The sequence below is a fragment of the Asparagus officinalis genome, chromosome 7 (assembly GCF_001876935.1).
Source record: "Asparagus officinalis chromosome 7, Aspof.V1, whole genome shotgun sequence".
In the NCBI taxonomy this organism is placed as follows: domain Eukaryota; kingdom Viridiplantae; phylum Streptophyta; class Magnoliopsida; order Asparagales; family Asparagaceae; genus Asparagus; species Asparagus officinalis.
This window is the reverse complement of record NC_033800.1, coordinates 55339060-55349143: the sequence shown is the minus strand read 5'-3', so window position 1 is coordinate 55349143 and position 10084 is coordinate 55339060.

Here is a 10084-nt window from a genome sequence, read left to right as displayed (position 1 = left end):
TCCCTTTCACTAATTAAAATCGAGGCTCACATTCACATGAGTTGGGGAGTGGTTGGGAATTGGAATGAGTGGATGGAAATATGATACCTCACTACCAAGCACAAAATTTGTGCTTGGTACTAAGCATACCCATTTTTCTATACATACATACATACATATACATATACATGCATACATACATACATATATGCATACACACACACATACATAAATACATATATACATACATACATATGTAGATATATACATACATACATATATGCATGTATGTATGTATATATCTACATATGTATGTATGTATGTATGTAAATGTATATAACTACATATGTATGTATGTATACACACAACACACACACACACACATATATATATATATATATATATATATATTTAATATAATATATATATATTACATACATCCTTTACAATTGCACACACACACACACACACACACACCACACACATACTTACGTAGATACACACATGCAACATTACACATGCCGCATGTTCTGTATATGCTATATGTATGTTTATGCTATAGTATGCTATATATGTCTATTAACACACAATATATACATATATACAAGATATATATACATCTATATGTGTGTGTGGCTAACAAACGCACATATGCACAGATACATATATTGCTGTGTGATGTGTGCGTGTGGGGGGGGGGTATTTATATACATACACATACATATATATATGTGTGTGTTTGTGTAGGTGTCATTTAATAAAAAAAATTACTAAGGTGATTGCTACAATACCAAGGATTTGGCATATTATTTCTACTCATTTTCTTCTTAAAATTTATGTATTATTATATGTAGACACTCAAAATTTCTTTATAATGCTTTCTCCTAAATTTGATTTCTTTTTTATTGACTTTCTCATTTTTTTTCCTACAAAAACAAATTCAAGCTACAAACCATTTATGTCCACAATGCAGTTATATTAAAGATATAAACTTAAAAGAAACAATCAAAATATTTGACCACGTGCACGTTTGCCTGGCTATGTTTCCGATCGTTCAGTCACCACTATGGCTCGCTATGCAAGATATGGTATGTATGGTTCCATCTGTCTATGGTTGGTCTTGGGCCCTCTCTTCTTGTAGGTGGAAGCGTGCGTGCTTCCCATGTAGTTTTCTTCACTCTTGTTTAATGAAATCAAGTGCGGGTCAACACCACCTTTTTCGTCATTAGGCAATTACTCACACACATCCTTCTCACACCATCCCGAGTGTTGATGTTAAGTGATCACACGGTCAATATGTATCTGTGTTTGGATTAGTTTGTTGATGATTGATGAAGGAGTCACTTTCTCCCCTATCTTTATATCTGGTTCTTGAGCTGTGTATCTTAAAAATCTACACGTGTAGAAATTCGTGAGAGGGCGGGGATTGGTTCCACCGTTGTATCTCCGACAATTTAGTTAGCTGATAAACTTGACGAGATTAATAAGAACTCTAAGAGTTCCTATGTGTGCGGTATGATTTACAAAATTAGAGAATTTGGATCAGAATCTAGAATTAGGGATCCCGCCCAAGTTAAAATAGTACTTGTATTTATACTAAAGTGGTAAGGGCAGATTGATCGATCACTTCGGCCTAGCGCTGAGATGCGATGGTGAAGTATGGGCTGGTGGCTGCGTCAGCACTTGCTTTACAGGTGCCAGCTGGTGATTGGGGGAAAGATCACTTTAGCATTTAACGCGAAGTGACGTGATTCGATGAGTCATGAAGACTATCGGGGCTAGAGTCATGACGTCACCTACCAAGCATTAAATGCGATGTTGACACGTTGCCAGAGAGAGAAGCTCGAGATGAAAACAGTCCTTTAACTTCACCGAGAAGTAATGCCTTTCGAGTCGTACTCACGAGGCGTTTGAACAAATGATCGGGTGGACTCCTGGAAAGTCGCCTTCGGCAAGAAGGTTGACTAGTACTGCCTTTTGAGTCGACATGAAGAAGTATCTACTCGACGAGTCGGCTAAGTCAGAATCCTTGCTAGGCCTAGGCCGCCCAGTTGATGGGGCGCTGTATGTGGAAATACACCTGTCCAGTGTTTGGTAATGAATTGTACTTTGGCGAAAATGGGAACACCATAACAACGAGAAAGAAGATTGAACCACTTCAGCGCCATACCATTCAGACTGCTACGATACGCCGGAACTAGTATAAACTGTTGAAACCCCTATTGTTGAGCGCAATTGGTGTATTGGGAAGCATACTTTCCGTGTTTAAACACTCGTGCATCTCACCTAGTATCTAAAAATCCAAACACCCTCAAACATGAATAACTAAAACGGAGTGGGCTGAACATAAAACACAATTCTTTTAAAAATAACACAAATAGCTCAAAGGACAAGCCAATAATAAAAACAACCCCAAAACAAACTGAAACAAGGGACCTTGAAAACGACTTCGAGTGTAGCTTACTCCATTTTCCATGAAATAGATCTTCCTAGAAAACTCCTGAATCACCTCAATAGTTATGGTGCTTTCAGACAGTCGGATCAAAAGTTATGGAACTTTAAAGTAAGTACAGGAACGAGCCTTCGTATGTCTTCTACACTCGTTATCTTCTAATACAATAACATGGTGCCTGAGTATATAATAAAGCGTAGATGCATTAAAGGAGGACAATATGGTTACCACATTTCCTCTATTTGTTTCCTGATACATAGTTCTATGTGTTTTGATGAAAGTCTGGTAAAGGATCCAATAACTAGTGTTTAATGCAAGCACATACTCACATTTGAATGTGAATGCTTATGATTCTTTTCGAGTAATTGATATGCAAATTACACTTGTAATTGTTGCGCGTTGGTGGAAGTGTGCGCAAAAACCAAACGAGTCGTCGAGCAATTAGAGGAGAATAACTAACGAGTGTAATTCACAAAAGAACAGCTAAAATCACACACAAACACAAAGGTTTACGTGGTTCAGCAAATTGTCTACGTCCATGGGAAGAGGATGGAGAGATTTCACTATATGGAGGAGAAAACAACGGGTTACAACTCTCACAACTCTCAAAATAACCCTAACCAATGATCTCTCAGTCCCTCACAATAATCTCCCTCTCAAAGTGCTCAAACAAATCCAAATTCTCTCTACTACAATCCTAACAAAACGTGTTTCTTTTTATATCAAAACCGAATCCAAAATAGACTAGGAATAGTTTTACCCGTTTTATCCACTATCGGTCGACCGATAGGGGTGCATCGGTCTACCGATTGGGCAATTTCTAGCTTGGGATGTTTATCGGTCGACTGATCAAATGCGTCAGTCGATAGTCTCAAAACTCCTGTAATTTCCTTGCGATCGAATCAGTTGACTGATCATACCCGATCAGTCGACCAATGAGCCTCCTCCTATGCATGTCTTGTTTTTCTTCACCATTTTTTAATAATTCAAACAATTCATCGCCATTTTCTATATTCTTCACCTCGGCAAAGTGTTCCCAAAACTGAGCTGACACCAATATGAGCACCAATGCATCATCTCTCCAAATCCGGCTGCACCAATGTGGTTGCTTACGTACCCCCTCTCCCAAGGGATCAAGCCGCTCGTACTTCATCCAAATGGCCTCGAAAGGCCTCAACAAGCACAAATCCTCAACAAGCTTCTACAATGATCGAACTTGTTGCTTGGGACCACCTTCGTGAGCATATCCGTTGGATTGTATTTTGTGTGGATCTTCACGAGCTCCACATCCCCATCTTCAAGAACATCTTGTAGGCATTCAAAAATGTTAAATTTCAAAATATGAGAAGGATGGTCAGGAAAATGAACTTTGTCTCAATCAGAGACGAGGTTTGTCATTTAGTGAAGATCAACCTCGAGAACACAGGTTATCAAGCAGTAAAAGTCGACAACAAACAGTGAATCTTGTCATTAGAAACAAGGTTAGACATTCATCTTCGAAGGATGAGGTTCGTCAGTGAAAATAAAACTCATTGTTAGATTTGAAGCTCGTCAGTGAAGATGAGGTTCATTTAAGGGAAAGTCATCAGGTTTACTACGCAGTTGGTTCCAGCTATCGAAGAAGAAGTTCGTTGGTGAAGATAAAATTCATCAAACGAAGACAGTGAAGACAAAATTCATCAGAAGAAGCTTATTTACTGCAAAGTACACTTTGTAAGACGAACATCACTACGTAATGAGGCTCGTCTTACATGGTGAACCCCGTTTTAATTAATGATGAGGTTCGTTGTCCACAAGTGATTTAGCTGCAACGACTCCGAAGACTTAGTCAGCCACGTAGGCTAATCTTCAGGAGCACGTTACGGCATGCGCTGATTTGGAGGAGGTAGTTACGCCCCTCTATCCGTGATCATAGCATGTCAGTTACGTGCTTAAACCCTATAGATAGCCATGGATGGCTACATGGATAAGGGTTGGAAATTTTTGACTTGGACTTCAAGAAATATCGGAGATCAGAGTTTCTGCGTACGGATCCAGAGTTCAAACTTTGATTCCAACTGGCTAACTATAGTGAGAAGCTTTAGCGATCTTGTTCTGATCGTCAACGGGAAGCAATCTCAATTCAAGCATCGAGGGAAGCATCCTTTCGCTACCAAGAACCCACGTTAAACAAAGAGAAGCTGAATTAATCTTCTCTTCATCTGTAATCGAGAAAGAGTGAGTGATTGTAAGGGTTTCGTACCAAGTGATCGAACCCAGTTTTCATAAAACAAGAGAATAAATCCAACATTAGTTTTTTGACCCTACAGATGATGGCGACCATAGTGAGAGCAGCTATTCTTTCCGATGAGATGGTGGTACCGTAATCAGATAATATCATTATAGGAACGGACGTCGAGACTTTGGTCATCAAATTTGACCAGTCCAAATACGAGGATTTCCTCTCCTCTGGTAAGTCTAGTCCCATGAAAGCACGTATGTATCGTCGAGTCTCGTATGAGACTTCAGACCAAGTGGCTTCTTATGATTCAACTCGTGTTAGTCTCGAGGAAAAGTCTATGCCCCTCAAAGAGGAGGCTCCAGTAACTAGCCGTCAGGCTAAGAAATGGGTTGTCAAGCAACCTAGCCGAACTTCGGCTACTACCAACCAAATTACGGCTTTTGATAACGAACCTCGCCCAGCTCCGGCTGAGGCAAAAGTTCCTGTTGGTCCACTGTCGAGATGCACTCGAAAACATCAACGCCAGAATCAAGCTTGTCGTAGGGCTCGAGCTTTGGTCTCGCTAGACGTTTTTCACTATCAGTCGAGAGTTGACCAGCCCAAGGTTAGCAAGTCTGACGAGGGTCAAGTGATTGAGAAACATCAAAATGATGGACCTCATCCTCATACCCAAGTAGACTCACAACACGAACCTCATCCTCAAAAAGAGGTTCAGCAAATTCAACAAACGGTTCATACTGAGGTTCATAAAGAACCTCAAGTTAAGAACCAACTGAGAAGACACATGCGCCAAGCTCGTCCTACCAACGAATCTTGTCACACGAAGGACGGAGTTCGTCAACCTACCCAAGTTCATCAACATCTATCATTCAGAGGGTCTCTCTCGAGTAAAGCCAAGATGACAGAGGCAGCTAGGGGTTGTCCCGCTGGTGACCTTCGGGATTATCTCACGCGTAAGCGCAGCATGAGTCAAATGTAATCTTATTGCTGCTGTGAGAAGCTCATTTCTACAGTACTTTCCCAATGTCCATGTGGGGAGTCAACACATAAGTCTTCAGTCTTCGAATGGTTGATTGAGCCATCGACGGTCTCATCATCAAGAAGAAGACGTTTTCGTCCTAAGAAACAAGCATCTAAGAATCGCCATATTGAAGTGATGATTAACATGGTCAGCAAGGGCAAGAGCAAAGTTTTGGTTGATTCCTCTGATCTTCTGATCTTGAATACTCTCCAGGATTAGGCGAAATGCTTGTCGAAGGGCAGGGGGTGTTTCAACACACTCGTACTCATAAAGGCGTAATGATCCCTTTTGATTATCGACGATTAGCGGGTATCACAGCTGAGGTAGAAGAAGAACCCGAGGACCCAGCTATTACCACTTCTCAGCCTTCCAATACAGACCAAAGTGAACAAGCAAGTGCTCACATGGCTAGAGGTGAAGAAGACATGGCAAGGAAGATGGAAGAGCAACAATCAACCATCCTCCAACAGCAGGGAATCCATCAGACGCCTAGAAGCAATGGTGGAGAAACTCCTCGGGGAGAAAGAAAAGAAGAAGAAGAAGGTTCATTCCCAAGCCTTGGGATCTAGGCGTAGACGACCTTCACCTGTCGACGAAGATAATAGCCGTTAAAACCTAAATAGCAATGATGAAGACGATTAGGAGGAAAATATTCTGAAGATTCATTCTGAATCGTCTGAAGCTGAATCCAATCCTCGTACGAAAGTACGGGACCAAAAGTGGGATGACTTCCAAAAGTAACTTGATGCATTAAAGCTCCAGGGAAACTTCAAAGAACTAGGGGTGGCTAGGCCATATCCAAGTGAATGGGATACGATCCCATATCCTCCGAAGTTTAAACCGCTCAACTTAGTACAGTTTGATGGCAAAGGTTCTCCTACCCAACATATTTATTACTTCCAGGCACAAACCAGGTATATAGTGGGTAATGATCTCATTATGACTTGATTGTTCATCAGTACCCTAAAAGGGTGGCTTTCGAGTGGTTTCGCAGACTTGAGCCAGGGTCAATCCAAAGTTGGAGAGATTTGGAGAGGCTTTTTTCTAGCCTGATTCTTCAACAATGACACTGAGGTGTCTATGTCCATGCTATTGGCTGAGAAGTAGAAGAAGACGGAGTCTATCAGTAACTTTGTCAAAAGATTCAGAAATCGATCGCTGCATTCACGTGATCAGGTTTCTGAAGCTACTCTTGTGAAGATGTGCCACAATAATCTTTCTATTAATATTTGGTCCAAGATGGACGCTGTTGAAGCCCGTTCATGGAAAGATTTGATTTGGCAAGGAGAGCAGGTGGAAAACATGCTCAAGAGAATAGATGCCGAAGAACCTTAAGAATCCCAGCCTAAAAAGGGAGGGGGTAAAGGCAACTATAATTCCCAAAAACAATCAAAAGGGAAGGATACTCTAGCTATTGAAATAACACCATCCCCGAAGTCTTCTACAAAATAGAAGGAAAATACTTCCGACAATCATTTTTAGAAGAAGTACGATTTCAAGGATGAACATGTGGTTTCCATTCTCACATCTTTGATCAAGATGAATAAGATCAAATTGCCAGAGGTAAAACGAAACACAGAAGTGTTAAGGACTGACGATCCTAACTTTTGCATGTACCACAGGATAGTGCATCATCCAACCAAGGCCTGTTATATCCTGAAAGATAAAATTCGGGCTTTGTTAGATGCAGGTGTAAATTCAGGCTTTGTTAGATGCAGGTGTGATGACACTTCAAGCTGAGCAAAAGAAGGTATCTGCGAATATGGTCTCGCTACAGTTTAGATATTTCACTAAGGTACAAGTCCAAGATGGCGTGAAATCGATTCCACAGGCAGAGACGAGGGTTGTGAACTTCAACCTCCATCAGAAAAAAGAAAAGGGAATGGTCCCCTACACTACCCTTAAAGGTGAATTGATGTGGGTTCATCCTGATTTACTAATGGACAAGCAGTGGACGTTGGTAAACGCAAGGAAACCTAAAGTCACACGAAGATCTTGCAACGCTATTTCAGCCATCCTAGATGAGGGAGTTGAAACTACATCACTTAGCAGTTCTAAAAATAAGCAGCCAGCATTCACCACACAACCTGCACAGATATCAAGTACACACGGAGGAAAGGAGTACTTAAAGAAATACTCTGAAATAGCAGTTGCATCACCCTAAACCAAGGAAAGAAGTAATGGAGCAAACTCAAGTGAAGGAACTTCGTTACAGCAAAGTACTCAGAAAAGATACTCCAGAAAGCTCGAAAGATCCTTTTCGGTTTAATGTGCTGGCTCAGTTAGCCAATATCCCATCAAGGATTACCTTCTTTGAGCTTCTACGTTTATCTCGATCAACGAGAGAAGCTCTTCGTAAAGCATTGGCAGATAATGAGGCTTTCCTCACTCACTTTCCACCAAACCCAGCGGGAGCAACGCTGGAAGAAGCTTGCCCTCAATGTTATCAGGACTTTCAAGGAAGAATGCCACGCATCACCTTTTCTCAAGAAGACATGCATGTGAGGAACCCGAAACACGATAGACCATTGTACTTCACGGGATATATCGGCTCCATTCGGGTAGACAGAATTCAGGTTGACCCTGGTCCTACTTTGAGCATCATACTGTTGAGACTCATTCATAACCTTGGAGTCCCTCTGTATCGTTTGTCAACGACGGGAACCACCATCTATAGCTTTAATGCTTCCAATACTTGTCCCCTTGGTAAAATCAAACTTAAATGCCAGATGGGTGACTTGAGGACGGTTGCACTTGCTACATCATTGATGCAGAGACATCTTACAATTTGTTATTGGGTTGGCCTTGGATCCATAACAATCTGATTGTTCCATCAACTCTACATCAATGCATGAAATATGTAGATGAGAGTGGTGAAGTCAAAACAGTGGTCACAAAGAAGCAACCATTCAAGGGGGTAGAGAATTATTTCACAGATTCTATCCATTACCTTAAGGGTGAGCCATTTGAAGTACTACTGATTGAAGAACCAGATAGCGGTAATGAAGCCGATACCGAGTCTGTGCACACATAGGGTCTTGTTTTCAATAACATTGAACCCGTCGTAATCGATCTTGAAAATCTGGATGTAAATGATCCTGTCTATGAGGACAATGGAATTATCTTTAATAATAATGATGATTTAGCTTACTTATCATGTGTTGAATTGAATTCTAACATACCAGGTACAAGCACCAGCACATCCACAGATCCTCTACCCCGATTATATGCTGAATCAAATTTATACATGCCGATTCTATCATCTTTTGTAAATCGGGAACGAATTGAATCTTCGCAAGCAGTCTTCATAGTATAGGCCAAGGCTAATGGCTAAAAAGACATCATCTTTGAGAAGAGTGACGGCCTGACGCAAACTCTTTCGGAAGAATCCGAGAAGGAGGAAAAAGATCCACAATTCTCGTATTTCACACCAACAACCCAAAAGTTTATGAAGAATATGAGGTACTACTTCATCCATAAAGAAAGCTTAAATTTTAGTAAAGGGATTCGGACATCAATCCGATCCGCTTATGTCCCAGAAGGAAAGTCGGAAGATTACTATCATAAAACTCGTAGTGAGTTAGGTTATGAATCCCCCCCCATTCATGCTGTGTTTTGGAATCAAATGAGAGTTAGATGATGATTCTTACACCTCATCTTCTGAATCCATTTGCTGGGAGTCTGACTCTAGTGTAGGAGCTGTGTTTAGGACACTCATGGCCAACATGACCTCAGCATCTTCAATAGAAAATCAAGAAGATGACCAATTACCTCTGTTTGATGATCCGCTAAGCCGACAACTGAGTATACAGTAGGAACACCGCTTCGAACAACGTGAGCCTCCTACTGATGACAAAGTGATTCAAGTGAACATGGGAGACGAGATTAACCCAAAACCCATATTCATAAGCGATAGTTTGTCGCTCGAAGAGAAAGAAGATTGTTTGTGGAAAATTTGTAATCATGAAAGAATCGTGCTTGATTTTATTCTCTCTAACTGCTTAGAAAAAGAATGATTACAACTCTCTCAACTCTCGATTACAATTTGAATTCCTGATTACAAAAGAGAAGAGAATGAATTTGATTCTCCTCTTTGTTTAAATCTGGGTTCTTCACGGTTGTTTGCGTCAAAAGTTGGTTTCGTTGTGGAATTCATTATATCTTCGGTCGATTACAATAAATTCAAAAGAAATAGTCTTTTTATAAGACTTCTTTTACACAACAAAAGGAAAATTACAACTCTTGAGAAACAAACGCAGGACCGTTGTTTGGATCGCTGCTTGCGTGGGATCTTTGCCTGTGCCGGGAGCGCTTTGACTCGTGGACCACCAAATCACAGATTCTGATTGAACCGTGAGGGGTTTAATGATTCTTCCTTCGTTTATCGAAGTAAGAATTTGAAGCGAATATC